Source organism: Bos indicus x Bos taurus, chromosome 19 (genome assembly GCF_003369695.1).
Source record: "Bos indicus x Bos taurus breed Angus x Brahman F1 hybrid chromosome 19, Bos_hybrid_MaternalHap_v2.0, whole genome shotgun sequence".
NCBI classification, from domain to species: Eukaryota; Metazoa; Chordata; class Mammalia; order Artiodactyla; family Bovidae; genus Bos; species Bos indicus x Bos taurus.
The window spans coordinates 2109343-2135042 of NC_040094.1; the positions used below are offsets into that span (position 1 = coordinate 2109343).

Genomic DNA, 25700 nt, shown 5'->3' on the forward strand with positions numbered 1-25700 from the left:
CCCAAACCACTTACTTAGCAATTTAATGTAGAGATTATCATCTCATTTCCTGGTCTATCATCCAACTCTCAGTATCAACTCACTTTGTGTGGCCAGCATTCCACACAATTTTGAGGTAGGATAAACTGGCTTTCCACACCTTTTCATCAATCTTTTAAACTTCATTCTGTCCTGTATTTGTGTTTCCCTTCCTCACTTCCTTTCAGACTACTTCTCTTGCTTCCAGTAACAGGTATTACAAACAGTCTGAGCACTTATGATCAGAAATGCACAAATACCCTCCTAGAAGGGGTGGCAGAATGCTTCAAAATGATGCTAGATCAGAAATCCAGGCCAGATAAGGACTGTATTCCACTATCCAAAAATTATGACAGGAAAAGTAAAAATAATAAAACTAGGCAAAGTAGAAGAGAATAAGGAAAGAAAGACCATATGGTAAAAAGATATGAAAAAGCATATGGTAAAAAGACTACCAACAGTGACCTCCAGACCAGCTGACAAAGGCTTTAAGCCTCAGGCCATATGCCATTATTGCAAGTGAAAGGACTCCAAGGACAGCAGGAAGAATCCCAGGATTTGTACAAAATGAAGAGTGAAGTCTTTTCTATGTTATCCATTTCTGTTGCTTCTATAAATCTTTTTAACCTCCTGAAACTCTAAAGTAACCATCCATTGAGAAGTCTCATAATATTCATTCTCCCTGCTTTCCTTTCCCTGCATTTGGATCTAAATGCTTCATTGCCAATGGTACACTGCTGCTGCTGCTGCTGCTGCTGCTGCTGCTGCTGCTGCTAAGTAGCTTCAGTAGTGTCCGACTCTGTGAGACCCCATATATGGCAGCCCACCAGGCTCCTCCATCCCTGGGATTCTCCAGGCAAGAACACTGGAGTGGGTTGCCATTTCCTTCTCCAATGCATGAAAGTGAAAAGTGAAAGATTGCGACCCCATGGACTACAGCCTACCAGGCTCCTCCATCCATGGGATTTTCCAGGCAAGGGTACTGGAGTGGGTTGCCATTACCTTCTCCGTTATGGTACACTAGGGCCTTGTTAATGCAGATTTCAAGACCCTCCACTCTCGGGAAGCAGCCTTATCTCCCACTGCTCTTCTTCATGCAGCTTGACCTCCAACTAAACAAGAACTCTGTCATTCTCTGTGTGTCCTGGGGATTTCCTTTCTTCATTGTACTGTGCTCTTTGCCTATATGCCTACTTACTAAAAATATACTCATTCTCCAAGGAATTACCCTTAATATTTCTTTCTGCCTTGTGAAATTGTATTATCTTCTTTCTCTGACATTCTATCAGAGCTGTTATCCAACACCTCTCCTATGCCCCCTTCTTATAATGTCTCATAAAAGTGGCAGAAACCTTTTTTATGTCCTAATATCTTTTTAGCTTATATGGCAACCCACTCCAGTATTTTTGCCTCTAAAATCCCATGGGCAGAGGAGCCTGGTGGGCTTCGGTCCATGGGGTCACCATGAGTCAGGCACGACTGAGTGACTTCACTTTCACTTTTCACTTTCCTGCACTGGAGAAGGAAATGGCAACCCGCTCCAGTGTTCTTGCCTGGAGAATCCCAGGGACAGGGAAGCCTGGTGGGCTGCCATCTACGGGATTGCAGAGAGTCGAACACGACTGAAGCGACTTAGCAGCAGCAGCAGTGATAACAAAATATTAATTGATTGATGAATGAATGAGGAATCCTGACCACAGATGCTGAGTAAATGCTACCATACCACACTGATGGCCCTCTTTTCTTATTTTTGCTCTCATATGCACACTAATGGGTTGCCAGGCAGTGCTAGTGGTAAAGAACCCATCTGCCAATGCTCAGGACATAAGAGACAAGGGTTCAATCCGTAGGTTGGGAAGATCCTCTGGAGGAGGGTTGGCAACTCCGGTATTCTTGCTTGGAGAATCCCATGAACACAGGAGCCTGGCAGGCTACAGTTCATAAGGTTGCCAAGAGTTGGACATGACTGAAGCAACATAGCATGCACACACATGCATGCACACTTATATATACTCATGCACATCTGCCAGTGAGAATAATTTGGATATCTTAGTCAAAAAATAAAAGATTAATAAGAACAAGGTAAAACATTAAGAAAAAAAAAACTAATGCTTCCATTGTCTCAAATAGAATAGATTTTTTTCTACCTAGGCTTTAAAATATTAATTACTCATGAATTTCTGTATATTACATCCACTTTATTCCACACAAAGCTTTGGGCATTTTTTACAATGCAAAATCTTGATTTTAAGATGTATCTTCACATGACAAAAAATAAGTCAAAGACTTTGTCTAGACTTTCTGAACCACCTTTTTCTGTGGATGGTAAGAGATATTTCAGGAAAAAGCATCCCTGATTTCTGTAGGGTGGTAACTGGGAGGACCTCAGTAAACATAATGGAGGTTCACCTGCCTAAGTTTTGTAAACAGAGCATATATTATTGCTGGTGTAGACATGACCTTGTGGATCTCTTTGCAGACTATATCCATGTTGTACAAATATCCCTATACATTTGTAAAGTCACATTAAAGCAGGGAAATTTTTCTCCCAGGAAATAGACAGATGCTTAACTTCACTTCATATGACACCATAGTCTGAATTCTTAATATTAGGACAGGGATCCTTTTTCAAACTAGATTAAAATTGTGTATGCATACTTTTAACAACACAGCACTTTGTAGCATAAAGTCATTTACCCCTTTCCTACTAAAAACTTCCTGCTCTTTCTTTCAAGCCCCTCTTGACAATGCCACTTGTGGAGGCCATGGCACACCTATTAGAGCTTGGTAATCATGAGATGATGCAGCAAGTGTCTGTGATGATATACTTCAGCTTCTCTGAGAACTTTTTAACATTTTGGTTGCAAATTCCTAAAAAGTAACATAGCATACTTATTTTTAATTGTACAAGAGTCTGTCTCCGGGAAAATATCAAACATGTCTTTTCCAAAGATACTAGGAAGGCTTAAGAAATTCAAGGAAAAGGAAAAGGCGAGTGGGCTTTAGACCAAGCATGCACATCTATAATTATTCTCAGGGGCTTTGGCACACAATAAACAGATCCATCTCTCTGCTAACAGGGATAACTGTCCTTCAGAAATTCAAATAGAAGGGACTCTGGAAACTAAGCCAGACCTGACTTTAGGCACAGTAGAATTTCTTTTAATGTGGGGATTGAGCAACAACCCCAATACCGCTGGGACTTGACATGAGACACTCACATGTGTGAAGGCCTTGCAGCTTCGATTCTGCTTCTTCACACTCTGCCTGTGGCACTGCTGCTGGGCTCCAATAGCACCTTCTGTGATTTACCAGCTCACTTCTGTAGACAATGCTTATAGGGAGATTTAAAAGGAAATGTGAAGGGCCCTCTCCTGGTTTTCATCCTGTTCCAGTTACCATTACCTCAGGGATGTGGCTTTGCTCTATAAGTAGGCATTTGGTTCCACGTTGCAGGCCTTCTCTCACACACTCCTAGACCCAGCTTCATCACATTCCCCTAGAGGTACAAACACCAACAAGCCAGCAGCACTCCCCAGAGGTTTGGAGTACCATTTCACCAGAACCTCTTCTGAGCTTGAAAGTCCTCAACAGTAAGCCCTACCTACTCAGAGCTCCCAGTTTGGTTACCTCCTCTGTTAGGCTTCTAATTTCTCATCCCATCTTTCTCTCTGTTCTCCCAGTCCTGGATCATTAGTTTTTTGTTTTTGTTTTTTTTTTTTCTGTTATTATGACTCTTATGAAACACCAGGGTATCTTTTTCCCCTTTCCAACTCTCTGATTAAACAATTATTTCATATTAAATTTTCTATGTTGATATTATTATGTGGTTTGTATTTTCTTGACTGTGCCTTAATAGATATTTATTATTTATAATTGAGTTGCACAGATTTTTACTATATTTCTGATAATGTATTTATATTGTAGATGGTATATTCATGTGCTAAAACTGTACAGTAAATCTGCATTTGTTAAACACACACACACACACATTATTGATCAATATCACTGTCCTGAAAGATGTCCATGATATACTGAGTGATAAAAGCAATTTTTTTTTTTTTTACAATTGGCAAGTATATGCTATATAGCTAGAGAAAAATAAAATAAATAATTTTAAAAGATACTGTCAACTCTAAGAGAATATTTTATTATTCCTGTTAAATCCCTTTAACATATGTAATCATGACAGTATAATATATATTTTTGCCCCTACTTAGCTGAAATTGCAATAACTATAAAGCACTTAAGGACAGAATAAATAAAAAAGAGTCAATATATAACGAACAATGCAATAAATGATATGAAAAACACTCTGGAGGGAATAAATAGTAGAATAACGGAGGCAGAAGATAGGATTAGTGAGGTAGAAGATAGAATGGTAGAAATAAATGAATCAGAGAGGGAAAAACAAATTAAAAGAAATGAGGACAATCTCAGAGACCTCCAGGACAATGTTAAACGCCCCAACATTCAAATCATAGGACTCCCAGTAGAAGAAGACAAAAAGAAAGACCATGAGAAAATACTTGAGGAGATAATAGTTGAAAACTTCCCTAAAATGGTGAAGAAAATCATCACCCATGTCCAAGAAACCCAGAGAGTCCCAAACAGGATAAGTTCAAGGCAAAACACGGCAAGGCACATGTTAATCAAATTAACAAAGATCAAACACAAAGAACAAATATTAAAAGCTATTATTTCAATAGAAACTCTTCAGACCAGGAGGGAATGGCAGGACATACTTAAAGTGATGAAAGAAAATAACCTACAGCCCAGATTACTGTACCCAGCAAGGATCTCATTCAAATATGAAGGAGAAATCAAAAGCTTTACAGACAAGTAAAAGCTGAGAGAATTCAGCACCACCAAACCAGCTCTCTAACAAATGCTAAAGAATCTTCTCTAGACAGGAAACACAAAAAGGGTGTATAAACTCAAACCCAAAACAATAAAGTAAATAGCAACTGGATGATACTTATCAGTAATTATCTTAAATGTAAATGGTTTGAATGCCCCAACCAAAAGACAAAGACTGGATGAATGGATACAAAACCAAGACCCCTATATATGCTGTCTACAAGAGACCCACCTCAAAACAAGGGACACATACAGACTGAAAGTGAAAGGCTGGAAAAAGATATTCCACTCAAATAGACCAAAAGACAGCAGGAGAAGCAATACTCATATCCGATAAAATAGACAAAGGCTGTGCAAAGAGACAAAGAAGGACACTACATAATGATCAAAGCATCAATCCAAGAAGAAGATATAACAATTATAAATATATATGCACCCAATAGAGGAGCACCACAATATGTAAGACAAATGCTAACAAGTATGAAAGGGGAAATTAACAATAACACAATAATAATGGGAGACTTTAATACCCCACTCACACCTATGGATAGATCAACTAAACAGAAAATTAACAAAGAAACACAAACTTTAAATGATATAATAGACCAGTTACACCTAGTTGATATCTATAGGGCATTTCATCCCAAAACAATGAATTTCACCTTTTTCTCAAGTGCACACAGAACTTTCTCCAGGATAGATCACATCCTGGGCCATAAATCTAGCCTTGGTAAAATCAAAAAAAAAAGAAAGAAATAATTCCAAGCATCTTTTTTGACCACAATGCAGTAAGATTAGATCTCAATTACAGGAGAAAAACTATTAAAAATTCCAACATAGGGAGGCTGAACAACACGCTGCTGAATAACCAACAAATCACAGAAGAAATCAAAATTTGCATAGAAACGAATGAAAATGAAAACACAACAACTCAAAACCTGTGGGACACTGTAAAAGCAGTGCTAAGAGGAAGGTTCAAAGCAATATAGGCATACCTCAAGAAACGAGAAAAAAGTCAAATAAATAACCTAACTCTATTCCTAAAGCAACTAGAAAAGGAAGAAATGAAGAACCCCAGGGTTAGTAGAAGGAAAGAAATCTTAAAAATTAGGGCAGAAATAAATGCAAAGGAAATGAAAGAGACCATAGCAAAATCAACAAAGCCAAAAGCTGGGTCTTTGAGAGGATAAATAAAATTGACAAACCATTAGCCAAACTCATTAAAGAAACAAAGGGAGAAAAATCAAATCAATAAAATTATAAATGAAAATGGAGAGATCACAACAGACAACACAGAAATACAAAGGATCATAAGAGACTACTATCAACAATTATATACCAATAAAATGGACAACTTGGAAGAAATGGACAAATTCTTAGAAAAGTACAACTTTCCAAAACTCGACCAGGAAGAAATAGAAAATCTTAACAGACCCATCACAAGCACAGAAATTAAAACTGCAATCAGAAATCTTCCAGCAAACAAAAGCCCAGGTCCAGACGGATTCACAGCTGAATTCTACCAAAAATTTAGAGAAGAGGTAACACCCATCCTACTTAAACTCTTCCAGAAAATTGCAGAGGAAGGTAAACTTCCAAACTCATTCTATGAGGCCACCATCACCCTAATACCAAAACCTGACAAAGAGGCCACAAAAAAAGAAAACCACAGGCCAATATCACTGATGAACATAGATGCAAAAATCCTTAACAAAATTCTACCAATCAGAATCCCACAACATATTAAAAAGATCATACATCATGACCAAGTGGGCTTTATCCCAGGGATGCAAGGATTCTTCAATATCCACAAATCAATCAATGTAACATACCACATTAACAACTTAAAAAATAAACCCATATTATTATCTCAATAGATGCAGATAAAGCCTTTGACAAAATTCAACATCAATTTATGATAAAAACTCTCCAGAAATCAGGAATAGAAGGAACATACCTCAACATGATAAAAGCTATATATGACAAATCCACAGCAAACATTATCCTCAATGGTGGAAAGTTGAAAGCATTTCCCCTAAAGTCAGGAACAAGACAAGGGTGCCCACTTTCACCACTACTATTCAACATAATTTTGGAAGTTTTGGCCACAGCAATCAGAGCAGAAAAAGAAATAAAAGGAATTCAGAATGGAAAATAAGAAGTAAAACTCTGTTTGCAGATCACATGATCCTCTGCATAGAAAACCCTAAAGACTCCACCAGAAAATTACTAGAGCTAATCAATGAATATAGTAAAGTTGCAGGATATAAAATCAACACACAGAAATCCCTTGCATTTCTATAAAGTAATAATGAGAAAATAGAAAGAGAAATTAAGGAAACAATTCCATTCACCACTGCAATGAAAAGAATAAAATACTTAGGAACATATCTACCTAAAGAAATTAAAGACCTATATATATAAAACTATAAGACACTGGTGAAAGAAATCAAAGAGGACACAAATAGATGGAGAAATATACCATGTTCATGGATTGGAAGAATCAATATAGTGAAAATGAGTATACTACCCAAACCAATCTATAGATTCAATGCAATCCCTATCAAGCTACCAACGGTATTTTTCACAGAGCTAGAACAAATAATTTCACAATTTGTATGGAAAAATAAAAAAAACCTCGAATAGCCAAAGTGATCTTGAGAAACAAGAATGGAACTGGAGGAATCAACCTACCTGACTTCAGGCTCTACAAAGCCAAAGTCATTAAGACAATATGGTACCGGCACAAAGACAGAAATATAGATCAATGGAACAAAATAGAAAGCCCACCGATAAATCCACGCACCTATGAACACCTTAGTTTTGACAAAGGAGGCAAGAATATACAATGGAGAAAAGACAACCTCTTTAACAAGTGGTGCTGGGAATACTGGTTAAGCACTTGTCAAAGAATGAAACTAGAACACTTTCTAACACCATACACTAAAATAAACTCAAAATGAATTAAAGATCTAAACGTAAGACCAGAAACTATACAATTCCTAGAGGAGAACACAGGCAAAACACGCTCCGACATAAATTACAGCAGGATCCTCTATGACCCACCTCCCAGAATATTGGAAATAAAGCAAAAATAAACAAATGGGACCTAATTAAACTTAAAAGCTTCTGCACAACAAAGGAAACTATAAGCAAGGTGAAAAGACAGCCTTCAGAATGGGAGAAAATAATAGCAAATGAAGCAATGGACAACGAATTAATCTCAAAAATATACAAGCAACTCCTGCAGCTCAATTCCAGAAAAATAAACCACCCAAACAAAACATGGGCCAAAGAACTAAACAGACATTTCTCCAAAGAAGACATACAGATGGCTAACAAACACATGAAAAGATGCTCAACATCACTCATTATCAGAGAAATGCAAATCAAAACCACAGTGAGGTACCATTTCACGCCAGTCAGAATGGCTGCTATCCAAAAGTCTACAAACTATAAATGCTGGAGAGGGTGTGGAGAAAAGGGAACCCTCTTAGACTGTTGGTAGGAATGCAAACTAGTACAGCCACTATGGAGAACAGTGTGGAGATTCCTTACAAAACTGGAAATAGAACTGCCTTATGACCAAGCAATCCCACTGCTGGGCATACACACTGAGGAAACCAGAATTGAAAGAGACACATGTACCCCAATGTTCACCGCAGCAGTGTTTATAATAGCCAGGACATGGAAGCAACGTAGATGTCCATCAGCAGACGAATGGATAAGAAAGTTATGGTACATATACACAATGGAATATTACTCAGCCATTAAAAAAAAGAAAACATTTGAATCAGTTCTAACAAGGTGGATGAAACTGGAGCCTATTATACAGAGTGAAGTAAGCCAGAAAGAAAAACACCAATACAGTATACTAACACATATATATGGAATTTAGAAAGATGGTAAAGGTAACCCTGTATGCAAGACAGCAAAAGAGACGCATGTATAGAACAGTCTTTTGGAATCTGGGAGAGGGCGAGGGTGGGATGATTTGGGAGAATGGCATTGAAACATGTATAATATCATATGTGAAATGAATCGTCAGTCCAGGTTCGATGCATGATACAGGATGCTCGGGGCTGGTGCACAGGGATTACCCAGAGGGATGGTATGTTCAGGGAGGTGGTTGGGAGGGGGTTCAGGATGGAGAACACATGTACACCCGTGGTGGATTCATGTTGATGTATGGAAAAACCAATACAATATTGTAAAGTAATTAGCCTCCAATTAAAATATTTTTTTAAAGCAGTTAAAGTGCATTTTTTGGATGTTTTTGCCACAATTTGAAACTCTAAACATTTATACATGTGTGATTGAAAGGCATGCATGCTACTACTTCTAAAATTTAACTTTTTTGCTAAATATAGCTAAAAATAATCCATACTAGAGTTCATAGCTGAGAAGAATTTGCAAAAACTTTGATTATAGTGTCACTTAAATGTCTATTTTCAAGCACATTCATGAATTAATTTTTAACTCTGAGCATCTGCCTTCAATCAAGCTGTGAGTTCCTGACAGAAAATGACAATGTTTAAATATTTTCATTATGTTTAAAATTTCTACATCTTGATTCCTTTGTCAAAATATCAACTTAGAGCTATGTGGATGAGGCTCTCAGGCAGATGTGGCAAGGTTATCTGTGAATGTGGACAAGATCCCACATTAAAATATGTTGATTTAGTGTGCAAGCCAAAATAGAACTCCTTATTAAGACACCTGACCTTCAACACATGATAAAGCAGGAGGAAAGCAGGAGGTAGGAAAGCCAAGCTCTGAACAGGAACTTTAGGAGACTTGAGTTCAAGGTCATGTTCTTTGGTGTAACATTGGGCTAATCTTAATCTGTGAAAATGGTGTTGGACTAGTAGAGCACTGTTACCCCTTTGAAATTTTACATAAGCTATTTTAATAATACGTTTATTTACCTGCAATATCTTAAAGCAAAATTTTGGGTAGTGTTGCCCTATCAGTGAAAAAACAACATTCAGCATGCAAACCCATTATAAATCAGTTCATTTCAGTTCAGTCGCTAAATCATATCCGACTCTTTGTGATTCCATGGCTGCAGCACGCCGGGCCTCCCTGTCCATTCCCAACTCCTGGAGTTTACTCAAAATCACATCCATTATAAATACTTATTCAAAAATTAAATTGATATACTATTATACTAATTATTACAGGCATTGGGTATCTTCTAAGACACAATTTACTAACCAACATTCTCTCTCGTTCATCTGTACCCATATCAACCTCGTGAGTGACCCCTGAGCCTGCCAAACATGTTTTTACATCATAGTCTCTAACCTTGATCCCTCTCCTACAGTTAGCCACTCAGTTCACATGCTCATCTACTTGATATCTTTCCTGAAATACCACTTTCTCCTGACCACCGTGTTAAAATTTAAAACCTTTCCCCATGCCCTCCTTGCCCTACTTCTCCCCGTTTTCCTCCTTGGCTTATTAATCTCCTGAGTACTTTGCTGTGTGTATTCTTCATTTACCTTAACATTACCTCCTCCCCCTCCTCTGCCTTTTTCCATGTCCTGGGAAGCTGTCCTGCATTTACCAGGCTCCTTTGCACTCTGGCTTCCAGTTGAGTCTTGCCAGTGGAAGGCACTAGTAGGTACAAGAAGGCAAGAGTGGAGAGAAGACCAGACATTTATCCCTTCAGCGTTTATCTCTGCAGGGTCACGATTTGGAAAATGGCTGTTTTCCTCTCCCAAGGACACACCTCTTGTTGGGTGTCCTTCTATGTCCTCATCTGTTGGGATGACTTGGGACATTACCTGCTCCCATGAGGGAGGTAGTTTCCTACTCTTGGTAGCCTCTAGGGAGGCTCACCATTTCATTTTACTTTCTCTTAAACCTTGATCTTCCTGACCCAGGGGTGGATCTTGCATCTCCTGCATCTCCTTCATAGGCAGGTGCCTACATTACCACTGAGACACCTGGGAAGCCTCAAACTCTGCCTAGCTCTCCATACATAGCTCTTCATTAAACTCTCCGTAATTACTTACATTTGAGTGTGCCAACTGTTTCTTTCCAGGAACCTGACAACCAGTATTTATATTGATAATCTGTTTTCTCTCATTAGAATTCAACATTCCTGAGGGAAGAGATATTTTCATCTACTTTTATTGTTGCTATTTGTTGCCTCATCCTTGGTCCCTAGCTCATCATAGGCATTTAAGTAGTTGACAAATAAATGAATAATAGTCTCCTCCTGGATTCCTATGGTTTGTCTTGCACATTCCATTTTTGAAATTACTAGATTAAGATTCAAATATATATTTTTATTTGCCTGATTTACCAACTGGATTAATTTAGCATAAACCCATATAATACAAAATTCTATTTTTAAACCATAAAACAAATATAATTTAGTATCTAATCCCTCTGGAAGAAAATACTTGCTTCCCACAATATTCCTATAATAAGGGCTTCAACAGATACTAAGTCAGTCATGAGAAAGACTTTATTAGTTCACCTTTCTGGCATGTCTATGAGTTAACAGATTAGTTTTCTCCATTCTGATTTCTGCTTTAAGATCTTGTCTTTCTTTCTTCCAATAATGAAGGTAAAACCTGCTTCAGGAAGTAAAGATTTGACTGACACACTTTATCTCTATTCACAGCAGAAGTAATTACCTCAGTATCCCCAACTAAGCTACTTAATTTGCATAATATGCTCAATTATTTAATTAATTTACAAGATCTAGGGCATAGTTGCCTGGATCAGATGTAACAATAGTCTTCAGGAGCAATACCCCTTAGAGCAGAATGGTTAATTAAACAGATGTTTAAAAAAAATCAGAAAATCATATAAATCCATTTTTGAACTTCATTATGAACAAATTTAGGTCTTCATAGAACCGTTCAATTTCAGCTTCTTCAGCATTACTGCTTGGGGCATAGACTTGGATTACCATGATATTTGGGCTTCCTTGGTGGATATTAAATGGTTTGCCTTAGAAACGAACAAACATCATTCTGTTGTTTTTGAGATTGCATCCAAGTACTGCATTTCAAACTCTTTTGTTGACTATGATGGCTACTCTATTTCTTCTAAGGGATTCTTGCCCACAGTAGTAGATATAATGGTCGTCTGACTTAAATTTACCGCTACCAGTCCATTTTAGTTCGCTGATTCCTAGAATGCCAACATTCACTCTTGCCATTTCCTGTTTGACCACTCCAAATTTGCCTTGATTCATGGACCTGACATTCCAGGTTCCTATGCAATATTGCTCTTTACAGCATCAGACCTTGCTTTCATCACCAGTCACATCCACACTGGGTGTTGTTTTTGCTTTGGCTCCATTCCTTCATTCTTTCTGGAGTTATTTCTCCACTGATCTCCAGTAGCATATTGGATACCTACTGACCAGGGAAGTTCATCTTTCAGTGTACGAACTTATTGTCTTTCCATACTATTCATGGAGTTCTCAAGGCAAGAATACTGAAGTGGTTTGCCATTCCTTTCTCCAGCAGACCACATTCTGTCACACCTCTACACCATGACCCGTCCATCTTAGGTGGCTCCACACAGCATGGCTTAGTTTCATTGAGTTAGACAAGGCTGTGGTCCATGTGATCAAGATTGGCTACTTGTCTGTGACTGTGCCTGTGATGGTTCTATGAAGACCTGCTGCTGCTGCTAAGTCGCTTCAGTCGTGTCCGACTCTCTGCGACCTCATAGGCAACCCACCAGGCTCCCCCATCCCTGGGATTCTGCAGGCAAGAACACTGGAGTGACTTTCCATTTCCGTCTCTAATGCATGAAAGTGAAAAGTGAAAGTGAAGTCGCGCAGTCGTGTCCGTCTCTTTGCGACCCCATGGACTGAAGCCCACCAGGCTCCTCCGTCCATGGGATCTTCCAGGCAAGAGTACTGGAGTGGGGTGCCATTGCCTTTTCCTATGAGACTTTTTAGAACTAACACTCAAAAAAGATGTCCTTTTCATTATATGGGACCGGAATGCAAAACGAGGAAGTCAAGAAACACCTGGAGTTACAGGCAAATTTGGCCTTGGAGTACAGAATGAAGCAGGGCAAAGGCTAATAGAGTTTTTCCAAGAGAACACACTGGCCACAGCAAACACCCTCTTCCAACAACACAAGAGAAGACTCTACACATGGACATCATCAGATGGCCAACACCAAAATCAGATTTATTATATTCTTTGCAGCCAAAGATGGAGAAGCTCTATACAGTCAGCAAAAAAAAAAAAAAAAAACTGGGAGCTGACAGTGGCTCAGATCATGAACTCCTTATTGCCAAATTCAGACTTAAATTGAATACAGTGTGGAAAACCACTAGACCATTCAGGTATGACCTAAAATCAAATCCTTTATGATTATACAGTGGAAGTGAGATAGATTTAAGGGACTAGATCTGATGCTTGATGAACTATGGACGGAGGTTAATGACACTGTACAGGAGACAGGTATCAAGATCATCCCCAAGAAGAAGAAATGCAAAAAAGCAAAATGGCTGTCTGCAGAGGCCTTATAAATAGCTGTGAAAAGAAGAGAAGTGAAAAGAAAAGGAGAAAAGGAAAGTTATACCCATTTGAATGCAGAGTTCCAAAGAATAGCAAGGAGAGATAAGAAAGCCTTCCTCAGTTATCAATGCAAAGAAATAGAGGAAAACAACAGAATGGGGAAAACTAGATATCTCTTTGAGAAAATTAGAGATACTAAGAGAATATTTCATGCAAAGATGGGCTCAATAAAGGACAGAAATGGTATGGACCTAACAGAATCAGAATACATTAAGAAGAGGTGGCAAGAATACACAGAAGACCTGTACAAAAAAGATCTTCAGGACCCAGATAATCAAGATGGTGTGATCACTCACCTAGAGCCAGACATCTTGGAATGTGAAGTCAAGTGAGCCTTTGGAAAGTGTACTCATATGCCAACAAATTTGGAAAACTCAGCAGTGGCCACAGGACTGGAAAAAGTCGGTTTTCATTCCAATCCCCAAGAAAGGCAATACCAAAGAATGCTCAAACTACCTCACAATTGCACCCATGTCACACGCTAGTAAAGGAATCCTCAAAATTCTCCAAGCCAGGCTTCAACAATATGTGAACTGTGAAATTCCAGATGTTCAGGCTGCACTTAGAACAGGCAAAGGAACCACAGATCAAATTGCTAACATCCGTTGCATCATTGAAAAAGAAAGACAGTTCCAGGAAAATATCTATTTATGCTTTATTGACGATGCCAAAGCCTGTGACTATGTGACTCACCACAAACTGTGAAAATTTTGCAAGAGATGGAACTACCAGACCACCTGACCTGCCTCTTGAGAAATCTGTGTGCAGGTCAGGAAGCAAAAGTTAGAATTGGACATGGAACAACAGACTGGTTCAAAAAGGAAAAGGAGTACGTCAAGGCTGTATATTGTCACCTGCTTATTTAACTTACATGCAGAGTATATCATGAGAAACGCTGTGCTGGATGAAGCACAAACTGGATAAAGATTGCCGGGAGAAATACCAATGACCTCAGATATGCAGATATACAACACCCTTATGGCAGAATGTGAAGAAGAACTAAATAGCCTGTGGTTGAAAGTGAAAGAGGAGAGTGAAAAAGTTGGCTTAAAGCTCAACATTCAGAAAACTAGAATTATGACATCTGGTCTCATAACTTCATGAAAAATAGATGGGAAAACAGTGGGAACTGTGGCTGACTTTATCTTTTTTGGGCTCCAAAGTCACTGAAGATGATAACTGCAGCCATGAAATAAAAGGACGTTTAAACCTTGGAAGAAAAGTTATGACCAACCTAGACAGCATATTAAAAAGCACAGACACTACTTTGCCAACAAAGGTCCATCTAATTAAGGCTATTGTTTCCCCAGTACACATGTATGGATGTGAGAGTTGGACTGTGAAGAAAGCTGAGCACTGAAGATTTGATATTAAAAAAAAAAAAAAAAAAAAAAACAGAGACATTACTTTGCCAACAAAGGTCTGTCTAGTCAAGGCTATGGTTTTTCCAGTGGTCATATACAGATGTGAGAGTTAGACTATAAAGAAAGCTGAGCACTGAAGAATTGATGTTTTTGAACTGTGGTGTTGGAGAAGACCACAAGGAGATCCAAACAGTCCATCCTAAAGGAGATCAGTCCTGGGTGTTCATTGGAAGAACTGATGCTGAAGCTGAAACTCCAATACTTTGGCCACCTGATGTGAAGAGCTGACTCATTTGAAAAGACCCTGATGCTGGGAAAGATTGAAGGCAGGAGGAGAAGGGGATGACAGAGGATGAGATGGTTGGATGGCTTCACCAATTCAATAGACATGAGTTGGAGTAAACTCTGAGAGTTGGTGATGGATAGGGAGGTCTGGCGTTTTGCAGTCCATGGGGTCCCAAGGAGTCGGACACAACTGAGTGACTGAGCAGAACCGAAGTGAAGTGAATGAGCCAAAACTGTGCTTCCCAGGTGGCACTAACAGTAAAGAACCTTCCTGCTAGTGCAGGAGACATAAGAGATGCAGATTCAATTCCTGGGTCAGGAAGATCCCCTGTAGAAGGGCACAGCAATCCCTTCAGTATTCTTGTCTGAAGCATCCCATGGACAGAGGAGCCTGTCGGCCAATCGTCCATGCTGCTGCTAAGTCGCTTCTGTCGTGTCCAAAGCTGTGCGACCCCACAGATGGCACCCAATAGGCTCCCTTGTTCCTAGGATTCTCCAGGCAAGAACACTGGAGTGGGGTGCCATTGCCTTCTCCGCCTATGGTCCATAGGGTCTCGTAAAGTCCATAGGGTCTCATAAAGTCTGACATGGCTGAAGGTGCTTTGCATGCACATATGTTGTACAACATGATGAAAAGTCAAAACAACTGTACTCAGAAAACCATAAGATACTGTTGAATGGAGTCAGGAATGACCTAAACAGTGGAGGTATACACTATGCTCTTGAATTGGAAGAATCAGTATTGTCAAAGTGACTGCTGCTAAGTCGCTTCAGTCGTGTCCGACCATGTGTGACCTCATGGACTGTAGCCTACCAGGCTCCTCCATCCATCGGATTTTCCAGGCAAGAGTACTGGAGTCGGGTGTCATTGCCTTCTCCAGTCAAAATGACTATACCACCCTAAAAAATTTACAGATTCAATGCAATCCCTATCCCTATCAAATTGTCAATGGCATTTTTCACAGCATTCAAAAAAAAAAAAAACAAAAAACTTACACTTTGTATGGAAACACAAAAATCCCTAAATAACCAAAGCTATGATCAGTGCATTTTCTTGGCAAAACTCTATTAGTCTTTGCCCTGCTTCATTCCATATTCCAAGGCCAAATTTGCCTGTTACTCCAGGTGTTTCTTGACTTCCTACTTTTGCATTCCAGTCCCCTATAATGAAAAGGACATCTTTTGTGGGTGTTAGTTCTAAAAGGTCTTGTAGGTCTTCATAGAATCGTTGAAGTTCAGCTTCTTCAGCGTTACCGGTTGGGGCATAGACTTGGATTACTGTGATATTGAATGGTTTGACTTGGAAACGAACAGAGATCATTCTATCGTTTTTGAGATTGTACTGCATTTCGAAATCTTTTGTTGACCAAGATGGCTACTCCATTTCTTCTGAGGGACTCCTGCCCACAGTAGTAGATATAGTGGTCATCTGAGTTAAATCCACCTGTTCCAGTTCATTTTAGTTCGTTGATTCCTAGAATGTCGACATTAACTCTTGCCATCTCTTGTTTGACCACTTCCAATTTGCCTTGAATCATGGACCTGACATTCAAGGTTCCTATGCAATATTGCTCTTTACAGTATCAGACCTTGCTTCTATCACCAGTCACATCCACAGCTGGGTACTGTTTTTGCTTTGGCTCCATCCCTTCATTCTTTCTGGAGTTATTTCTCCACTGATCTCCAGTAGCATATGGGGCAACTACTGACCTGGGGAGCTCCCTCTTTCAGTATCCTAGGATTTTGCCTTTTCATACTGTTCATGGGGTTCTCAAAGGAAGAATACTGAAGGGGTTAGCCATTCCCTTTGCCAGTGGACCACATTCTGTCAGCAGGGCAAAGACTAATAGAGTTTTGCCAAGAAAATGCACTGGTCATAGCAAATACCCTCTTCCAACAACATAAGAGAAGACTCTACACATGGACATCACCAGATGGTCAATACCGAAATCAGATTCATTATATTCTTTGCAGCCAAAGATGGAGAAGGTCTATAGAGTCAACAAAAACAAGACCAGGAGCTGACTGTGGCTCAGATAATGAACTCCTTATTGCCAAATTCAGACTTAAATTGAAGAAAGTAGGGAAAACCACTAGACCATTCAGGTATGACCTAAATTAAATCCTTTATGATTATACAATGGAAGTGAGAAATATATTTAAGGGACTAGACCTGATAGATAGAGTGCCTGATGAACTATGGACTGAAGTTCGTGACATTGTACAGGAGACAGGGATCAAGACGATCCCCATGGAAAAGAAATGAAAAAAAGCAAAATGGCTGTCTGGGGAGGTCTTACAAATAGTTGTGAAAAGAAGAGAAGCAAAAAGCAAAGGAGAAAAGAAAAGATATAAGCATCTGAATGCAGAGTTCCAAAGAATAGCAAGAAGAGGTAAGAAAGACTTCTTCAGAGATCAACGCAAAAAAAAAAAAAAGAGGAAAAGAACAGAATGGGAAAGACTAGAGATCACTTCAAGAAAATTAGAGATACCAAGGGAACATTTCATACACAGATGGGCTTGATAAAGGACAGAAATGGTATGGACCTAACAGAAGCAGAAGATATTAAGAAGAGATGGCAAGAATACACAGAAGAACTGTACAAAAAAGATCTATAGGACCCAGATAATCATGATGGTGTGATCACTCATCTAGAGCCAGACATCGTGGAATGTGAAGTCAAGTGGTCCTTAGGAAGCATCACTGTGAACAAAGCAAGTGGAGGTGATGGAATCCCAGTTGAGCTATTCCAAATCCTGAAAGATGATGCTGTGAAAGTGCTGCACTCAATATGCCAGCAAATTTGGAAAACTCAGCAGTGGCCACAGGACTGGAAAGGTCAGTTTTCATTCCAATCCCAAAGAAAGGCAATGACAAAGAATGTTCAAACTACCATACAATTGCACTCATCTCACATGCTAGTACAGTAATGCTCAAAATTCTTCAAGCCAGGCTTCAGCAATACGTGAATTGTGAACGTTCAGATGTTCAAGCTTGTTTTAGAAAAGGCAGAGGAACCAGAGACCAAATTGCCAACATCCGCTGGATCATGGAAAAAGAGAGTTCCAGAAAGACATCTATTTCTGCTTTACTGACTATGCCAAAGCCTTTGACTGTGTGGATCACAATAAACTGTGGAAAATTCTGAACGAAATGGGAGTTCAAGACCACCTGACCTGCCTCTTGAGAAATCTGTATGCAGGTCAGGAAGCAACAGTTAGAACTGGACATGGAACAACAGACTGGTTCCAAATACGAAAAGGAGTACGTCAAGGCTGTATATTGTCATCCTGCTAATTTAACTTATATGCAGAGTACATCATGAGAAATACTGGACTGGAAGAAGCACAAGCTGGAATCAAGATTGCCGGGTGATATATCAATAACATCAGATACACAGATGACACCACCATTATGGCAGAAAGTGAAGAGGAACTCAAAATCCTCTTGATGAAGGTGAAAGAGGAGAGTGAAAAACTTAGCTTAAAACTCAACATTCAGAAAACAAAGATCATAGCATCTGGTCCCATCACTTCATGGGAAATAGATGGGGAAACAGTGGAAACAGTGTCAGACTTTATTTTTTGGGGGCTCCAAAATCACTGCAGATGGTGATTTCAACCATGAAATTAAAAGAAGCTTACTCCTTGGAAGAAAAGTTATGACCAACCTAGATAGCATATTCAAAAGCAGAGACATTACTTTTCCAACAAAGGACCATCTAGTCAAGGCTATGGTTTTTCCAGCGGTCAGGTATGGATGTGAGAGTTGGACTGTGAAGAAAGCCGAGCACCGAAGAATTGATGCTTTTGAACTGTGGTGTTGGAGAAGACTCTTGAGAGTCCCTTGGACTGCAAGGAGATCCAACCAGTCCATTCTGAAGGAGATCAGCCTTGGGATTTCTTTGGAAGGAATGATGCTAAAGCTGAAACTCCAGTACTTTGGCCACCTCATGTGAAGAGTTGACTCATTGGAAAAGACTCTGATGCTGGGAGGGATTGTGGGCAGGATGAGAAAGGGACTACAGAGAATGAGATGGCTGGATTGCATCACTGACTCAATGGATGTGAGTCTGAGTGAACTCTGGGAGTTGGTGATGTACAGGGAGGCCTGGCATGATGCAATTCACGGGGTCGCAAAGAATCGGACACGACTGAGCGACTGAACTGAACTTAACTGATTCAAAACTATCTTGGGAAAGAAAGATGGAGCTGAAGGAATCAGGCTTCTTGACTTCAGACTCTATCTTAAAGCTAAATTCACTTAACAATTTGGTAATAGTATAAAAACAGAGATATAGATCAATAGAACAGGGTACAAAATCCAGAGATAAACTGATGCACTGGTGCTCACCTAATCCAAGACCAAAGAGGTAAGAATATACCATCAAAAAAAGACAGTCTCTTCAATAATGGTGCTCCCATGGTGAACCAAGTCAAATGAAGTGTGAAATGACATATGCAAGCATGACTAATTGCTTCAATTGTGTCTAATTTTTTGAGACCCTGTAGACTGTAGCCCCTGAGAAGGCAATGGCAACCCACTCCAGTACTCTTGCCTGGAAAATCCCATGGACGGAGGAGCCTCCTAGCCTGCAGTCCATGGGGTCGCTAAGATTCAGGCATGACTGAGCGACTTAACTTTCATGCATTGAAGAAGGAAATGACAACCAACTCCAGTATTCTTGCCTGGAGAATCCCAGGGACAGAGGAGCCTAGTGGGCTGCTGTCTATGGGGTCGCACAGAGTCGGACACGAGTGAAGCGACTTAGCAGCAGCAGCAGCAGCAGCAGACTGTAGCCCACCAAGCTTCTCTGCCCATGGGATTCTCCATGGCAAGAAAACTGGAGTGGGTTGCCATGTCCTCTCCCAGGAGATCTTCCTGACCCAGGGATTGAACCCAGGTCTCCTGCTGCTCCTGCATTACAGGCCGTTTCTTTACCACTGAGCTACGAGGGACGCCCTGTGAAATAGCACAGCAAACCTAAAATCCTGATTTTAAAGTCAGAAGACCTGACAGAGGAGCCCCTGGAAACTTGAGAGAGAACAGGAGTCATGTAGAGGAATGTGACAGAGAAGGAAAGGAAAGGAAGGAAAGTCACTCAGTTGTGTCCGACTCTTTGCAACCCTGTGGACTGTAGCCTACCAGGCTCCTCCCTCCATGGGATTCTCCAGGCAAGAGTTCGGGAGTAGGTTGCCATTTCCTTCTCCAGGGGATCTTCCCAATCCAGGGATCGAACCTGGGTCTCCTGCATTCCAGGCAGACGCTTTAACCTCTGAGCCACCAGGGAAGCCCCAAAGGGGAATGTGATAGAGAAAATGAGCCCCAAATCTGTGTATAATGTTCTAGGCTCACTATTGACCTGCACATGTATTGAATCAAGAGCTGAATTGTGATACAAAACAAAGCACTGGTTGACCACTGGTTGCATACATGTGGAAAAGACAGAAAAGTTCTACAAATGCTTTTAAAACTAAACTGATATATATTTTCTTTAATTAGTGCTTTTATTTTCTTTGGGTAAATATCCAAGAGTATATGTCATATGGATCATATGGCAGTTGTGTTTTTAATATTTTGTGAAATTGCTATCTGTTTTCCACAGTGGTTGCACCAATTTACATCCCCCCCTCAACAGCGCACAATGGTTCCTTTTTCCCCAAATCCTCACCAATATTTGTTACTTGCTATCTTTTTGATAATAGCCATTCTGACATTGGAGGTGATATATCATTGTGGTTTTGATTTGCATTTCCCTGATGTAATATTAATGATGTTGAATGTCTTTTCATATGCCTGTTGGCCATTTGTATATCTTATTGAGAAAAAGCCTATTCAGACCCTCTGCCCGTATTTTAATTGCTTTTTTTTTTTTTTTAAGTTGAAAGTGAAAATGAAAGTCGCTCAGTCATGTCCGACTCTTTGTGACCCCTGGACTAAATAGTCCATGGAATTCTCCAGGCCAGAATACTGGAGTAGTTAGTCTTTCCCTTCTCCAGGGGATCTTCCCAACACAAGGATCAAACTCAGGTCTCTCACACTGCAGGCAGATTCTTTACCAACTGAGCTATCAGGGAAGCCCTTTTAAGTTGAAGTTTATGAATTCTTTGCATATTTTGGATGTTAACCCCTTATGACATATTATTTGCAAATATCTTCTCCCATTCAATAGGAAGTATTTTCATTTTTTTGTACTTTCTATCCCTTACTGTGCAAAAGCTTTTTAATTTGATGTATACTTAATAGTTTATTTTTTGCTTTTGTTTCCCTTGCCTGAGGAGATATAGCCAAAAACATTAAAAAAAAAAAAAGAAAAGAAAAGAAAAAAACAATGTTTAAAATCATGCTGTCTATATTTTTTTTTCCAGAAGCTTTATGGGTTTAAGTCTTACATTTGAGTCTTTAACCCATTTTGAATTTATTTTTTATGTATGGTGTGAGAGATTAGCTCAATTTGATTTTTTTGCATGTAGCTGTCCAGTTTTTCCAATGCCATTTTTAAAGAGACTGTCTTTTCTCCATTGCCTATTCTTGTTCTGTTGGCATAGATTAACTGCCCTTGTAAATGTGAGCTCATTCTCTTCTGTTCATATGAGCTATGTGTCTGCTTTTACGCTAGTACCATACTTGATTTCTGTAGCTTTGTAGTATAGTTTAAAGGAGGTATAATATCTTCAGCTTTGTTCTTCTTCCTCAAGATTGTTTTACTTATTCAGGATCTTTTGTGTTTCCACACAAATTTTCAGATTATTTGTTCTAGCTTATGAAAAATGTAATTTGAATTTTGATAGGGATTGTACTGAGTCTGTAGCTTGCATTGTTGTAGTATGGTCATTTTAACAATATTTTTTTTTTTTTCCCCAAACCATGAGTATGGCATCTCTTTCCATCTGTTTGTGTCATTGCAACATGACTTACAATAGACAATACATAGAAACAACCTAAGTGCCCATCAGACAATAAGTGCATAAAGAAGATCTGCTATACATATACAGTGTAATTCACAAAAAGAATGAAATCTTGCCATTTGCAACAACATGGATGGACCTAGAGGGTATTATGCTAAGGGAAATAAATCAGATAAAGAAAGACAAATACTTTATAACTTTACTTATATATGGTATCTTAAAAAATAAGAATAAATGAACCAATATAAAAAAAAAAAAAAAAAACCAGAAACACAGTTATAGATACAGAGAATAAGCAGGTGGTTACTAGAGGGGATAGATTGGAAGGGAGAAAGAAATAGGTGAGGAAGATCAAAAGTTACAGATTTCCAGCTACAAAATAAATGAGTCATGGACATGACATTTAAAGTTAAATTTAAGATTAAAGTTAAAAAATATGTAATATCTTTGTTGACATATCATAACAGGACTTATCAAGGTGGTAACTTTGAGAGGTATTGAAATATCAAATCACCGTGTTGTGTAAAAGAAACTAAGAAAGTGCTGGAAATTAATTATACTTCAAAAACAAACAAACTCAGAAAGAGAGATCAGGTTTGTGATGACCAGAAGTAAGAGGAGGGGAAATGGACAGAGGCAGTGAAAAGATACAAACTTCTACATATAAAGTAAGTGACTATAAAGAAAGCTGAGCTCTGAAGAACTGATGCTTTTGAACTGTGGTGTTGGAGAAGACTCCTGAGAGTCCCTTGGACTGCAAGGAGATCCAACCAGTCCATCCTAAAGGAAATCAGTCCTGAATATTCATTGGAAGGACTGATGCTGAAGCTGAAACTCCAACACTTTGGCCACCTGATGTGAAGAACTGTCTCATTTGAAAAGATCCTGCTGCTGGGAAAGGTTGAAGGCAGGAGGAGAAGGGGGCGACAGAGGATGAGATGGTTGGATGGCATCACTGACTCAATGAACATGAATTTGAGTAAACCCTGGGAGTTGGTGATGGACATGGAGGCCTGGCGTGCTGCAGTCCATGGGGTCACAAAGAGTCAGACATGACTGAGCAACTGAACTGAATTGAGGGATATAATGTAAAATGTATATAATAATGCTATGTGTTACAAATGAAAGTTATTAAGAAAGTAAATCTTAAGAGAGTTAAGAGTTTTCATCATGAGGGAAATGTTTTTTCTATTTCTTTAATTTTGTATGTATATGAGATGATGGGATTTCACCAAACGTATTGTGATAAGTATTTCACAATGTATGTAAGTCAAATCATTATACTGTAGAAAGGGAGATCAAAAAGACAGAATAAGGGGATGTGGAGCTTATCTCCCTTCCTGAACACGTCAAAAATTTAGATGTATAAATATGAAACAATTCTTACTAAAAACTAACTGGAAACTGGGGGCAGGATTCCAGATAAACCAAGCCTGTAAGAAAGATACACACATAAATCGATAGGAAGGGAAGAAAAGTTATTGGGTTAGTATCTGCATATACTCTTGGGAGGAGACTCAGAAGAAAAAGCAGATTACACAAAAGCACTCTTCTCTGAGGTAAAGATCCTCATGCAGGAAGAGGCAAAACAACACACATTTAAAGGCCACAATGCTGCAAACTTGATCCTGACTGTCAGTGCTTCTGCTACAGCAACTTAAGGTTGTGCCCATGACAGTATGATAATAGCCAATGAGAAAAAAGAGAGTTCTGCCTAACAGTGTGCACCAGCTCTTCTCCTTCTATCTCCAGTCCCATCTCCTGCCATGGTGATACCTGCCTGCACACTCTGAGGAAAGATGCAACTGGCATCTGTGCCAACACCAGCTCTCCCACCTAAGATATCAGACACGTGCAGTCTGCATAAGGACATTTCTACATAAAAAACACCCCTTCAACATCAAATAGGTAATAGTTTCATTTAAATTCATAGAGGCAGAGAAAGTTAAGCAAAATGAAAAGTGAGAGGGGCTAATTATAATTGAAATAGCAAGATGAAACACTTGGGGAAAAAATGAAGCAGAAATGAACAATTTAACAGATAAAGAATTCAAAAAACAGTAATAACAATATTAACTGAATCATGAAAAAAATTGATATAATCACTGAATATTGTAACAAGGAAACAGAAAATATAAAAAAGGCCCAATTAGACATGAGGATTTCAATAGCTTAAAAAAAGTCTAGAAGAAATGAATAGTAGACTAAGAGATACATAAGAACACACAAGTCATCCAAAAGCTAGAGTAATGGAAATTACCCAATCAGAGCAGTGGCCAAAAATAAATAAACAGTGAAAGCAAGTTAAGTGATCTCTGATATAACATTGGGCTGGTGCTCAGTGGTAAAAAACCAACCTGCTAGTGCAGGAGATATGTGTTCACCCTCTGGGTCAGGAAAATCCCCTGGAAAAGGAAATGGCAACCCACTCCAGTATTTTTGCCTGGGAAATCCCATGCACAGAAGAGTCTGGCAGACTACAGTCTATGGGGTTGCAAAGAGTTGGATACAGTTTAGCAACTAAATACCACAGCAACTGGGATAACATTAATTATTCCAAATTCTCATTATAGGGGTTCCAGAAGAAAAAGAGAGAAGATGATTCAAAATGTATTTGAGAAAATTATTGCTAAAAACATCCAAAATGTGAAGAAGGAAACAGATACCCAGGTATAAGAAGAACAAAGGGTCCCAAACAAGATGAACCAAAACGGAGAGACATCAAGATATATTATAATTAAAATGGCAAAATTAAAGATATAAAGAGAATTATAATGTCTGCAAAAGAAAAACAAAGAGTCATATACAAGCAATTTCCACACGGCTATCAATTGATTTATTTGCAGAAATGTTTCAGGTCAAAAAGGATGGGCATGATATATTCAAAGTGTTGAAAATGAAAAACCTGTGATCGAGAATACTCTATTCATCAAGATTATCATTTAGAATAGAAAGAGAGATAAAGACTTTCTCAGAGAAGCAAAAACTAACAGAATTCATCATTACTAAATCTATCCCAAAAGGAATGTTTAAAGGTCTTTTCTAAATTGAAATGAAGTAAAAAAACTATACAAAATGAAAAATCCCTCTAAGAAAGGCAAATATATAGGATAGAGTCCCAAAATACTGTAAGAATTGAAGATTAAACACTTAGGTAAACCAGTATGCAGGATACAAAAAAAAGGTAAAAGCAAATATAACCACAATAAACAATTAAGGCATAAGCATAAAGGTGTAAAATATGACACTAAAACCATAAAATGTGGTGAGAAGAATAAAAAAATGTAGATGTCTTAGAATGTGTCTGAACTTAAATGACCATCAGTTTAAAACAAGTAGATATAGTTATAGGTCAACATATAAAAATCCCATGGTAAACACAAATCAAAAACCTACAATAGCTATGCAAAACCCAAAAACAAACTACTAAAAAAATAATCAAACAAGAGAAGAAACCAAGACAGTAATTGAAAAGAGAGCTACCAAAACAACCAGAAAACTAGTAATACAATGGCAATAAGCACATCTGTCAATAATTACTCTAAATGTCAATGAGCTAAACACAAGCTGTTTCATTATATAAAAAAAAAAAAAAATTAAAACATGTATAAGATCATATAAGAAATGAATCACCAGTCCAGGTTCGATGCAGGATACAGGAAGGTTGGGCCTGGTGCACTGGAATGACCCAGAGGGATGG

The 25700-nt window shown here is 38.8% G+C and overlaps 1 protein-coding gene and 1 non-coding gene across 2 annotated transcripts in view; both read right to left on the reverse strand.

Moving 5' to 3' along the window:
• The window catches only part of CA10 (carbonic anhydrase 10), an 855303-nt gene that overhangs the window by 553963 nt on the left and 275640 nt on the right, over nucleotides 1-25700 (reverse strand). The gene's annotated exons all lie outside the window — the stretch shown is intronic.
• On the reverse strand, nucleotides 20311-20382 carry TRNAS-GGA. Its single transcript has one exon. It is a non-coding gene; the product is annotated as a tRNA-Ser (tRNA).